Raw genomic sequence first — 2,043 nt, 5'->3', positions numbered from 1 at the left:
GATTTTGCCACCAGGAGGGGACAGTGAACGAAATGTTTGTCTACTGACCTCTCTGATCTTTCTGGATGGAATGTAGACTGGTAAGATTGAGGTGAAATAGGAAGGTGCGGAGTCGATGGCCATTCTGTATGTAAGCATGAATGTCTTCAACTTGATGTGAGCTGTAACCGGTAGCCATTACAGAGGTGTGATGTGGGCTCAATGAAGACTAATCGTCATGCTGCTGTATTCTGTATTAGTTTTAGAGGTTTTAGTACATATGATTTTGAGAATTTGAGAAAAAACAAAAAGGTATATTAAACATTATCTGACTGCCTCAGTAATGATTCATGTTCATTACATTTTTTCCCCATACAATGTAAGTGAAAGGTGACAGTGATCATGACTGAATGTTTAAAAATTACATACAGGTTTGGAAAAAAACAAAAGGGTAAGTAAATAATGACTATTTTCAAAAGTTTGGTTGAACTTCCCTTTAATATTTAGTTATTGATAATTATTTTAAGTGTAATTCCTATAGCTGAACATGTGAATACATTTCACGTGTTGTAATTTCTGGGGATTGATCTCATTGATTAATGACAATCAGTAAAAATGTCCATCAGAGAGGATGCTGGCTGAAAAATTCTAAGAGTTAGAATGTGTTTAACTGATATTTTAAACCAGCGGTAAAATAAAGCATAGACAATAGGATTCAGACCTGAGTTTATATGGAAGGTCCATGTTAGAAATGTCAGTGTAGTGGAAGAGATTGCTGTGTTTTTTGTTAGAGAACAGATATAGAATGGAATCCAGCAAAGTAGATAAGCTGTCACTATGATTCCCAATGTCAGTGCAGCTTTGCTCTCAGTTTTCCTCCTCACTGAAATGTCCATTACACATTTTACACCATTCATTTGAGAGTTAATAACTTTCACTTGCTGTTGCACAACATAAAATATTCTCAAATATGCAGTTATGATCACAGTACAAGGAAATAAAAAGGAAACTATCAAATCAATGAATCTCCAAGCAGGTGTAATCAAAACAATACACTGGCCATAACACAGTGTTGTGTCTGACATATTAAAATATCCGTTACTTATTACAAACCAAATAATGTAAACTGAACAGCAAAACCAGCAGAAACAGATGCTTATTAAAGTTTTAGTTGTGGTCATTTTCTGTGGGTACAGTAAAGGATGACAAACAGCCATATAACGATCCACGGCAATTAATACCAAATTACTAAGAGATGTAATTAGGAGCAACCTAACGATGATCACAAACAGTCCACAGTAAGTGTCTCCGAAGTACCAACATGTCTCAATTTGCTTGATTCCCTCTATGGGTATCACAATAAGTCCAACGAGCATGTCGGCCACAGCCAGAGATAGAATGATCAAGTTGGTTGGAGTGTGAAGCTTCTTGAAGTGAGAGATGGAGATGATCACCAGCAGGTTAAGAAACACAGTCCATGCTGATAGCAATAATACAAACATGTAGGTGATATTATGTTCAAAACTGGAGCGTTTTCCCTTGATGCATGATGAGTTGATGGCAGGAAAGCAGTATTGAGTCTCATGATTCTCTGTCTCATTAGCCATGAGTGAGTCTCCTCCTGTTAGGAATTTGTTCTGCTCTCCTTACTGTGCTTTCATTTATAGTGTCTAGATCACACTGACCAACCCATCTACCGCCCACTCTGATGCTGAATAATTATATAATAATTTTCTTCCCCCAACTTTTGATATGATGGATACACAGTCTAAGATTGATTCCTTTTTGAAATATAATATAGTAATTCAGAATAACATTTATTCTTGTGAGCATCAAATAAATGCTTTACAATAATTAGTAACATTTATTTAAAACCCCCTCTCTCCATGTCTAGGCTATTTACGCTGTAGTGTAGCAAAAATTATGCTAAGTAAAGTCAAATAAAGTTGTGGAACCACAAAGAGTTAATTTGTAAATTGTAATATGAAATTACAAAGTAGTCTGACAGCTTTTATGAAGAAATTGATATGTAATATTAGTTTTGACCTGAATGTTCCTCCTTCC

General features: G+C 35.5%; 1 pseudogene; it reads right to left on the bottom strand.

Moving 5' to 3' along the window:
- Window positions 1-575: 575 nt before the first annotated feature.
- Window positions 576-1,640, bottom strand: LOC131548406 (trace amine-associated receptor 13c-like; annotated as a pseudogene).
- Window positions 1,641-2,043: the final 403 nt, after the last annotated feature.

The sequence above is a fragment of the Onychostoma macrolepis genome, chromosome 10 (assembly GCF_012432095.1).
Source record: "Onychostoma macrolepis isolate SWU-2019 chromosome 10, ASM1243209v1, whole genome shotgun sequence".
NCBI lineage: Eukaryota > Metazoa > Chordata > Actinopteri > Cypriniformes > Cyprinidae > Onychostoma > Onychostoma macrolepis.
Note: the sequence above shows the minus strand (reverse complement) of the source record. Positions and strands in the feature narration are given on the sequence as shown.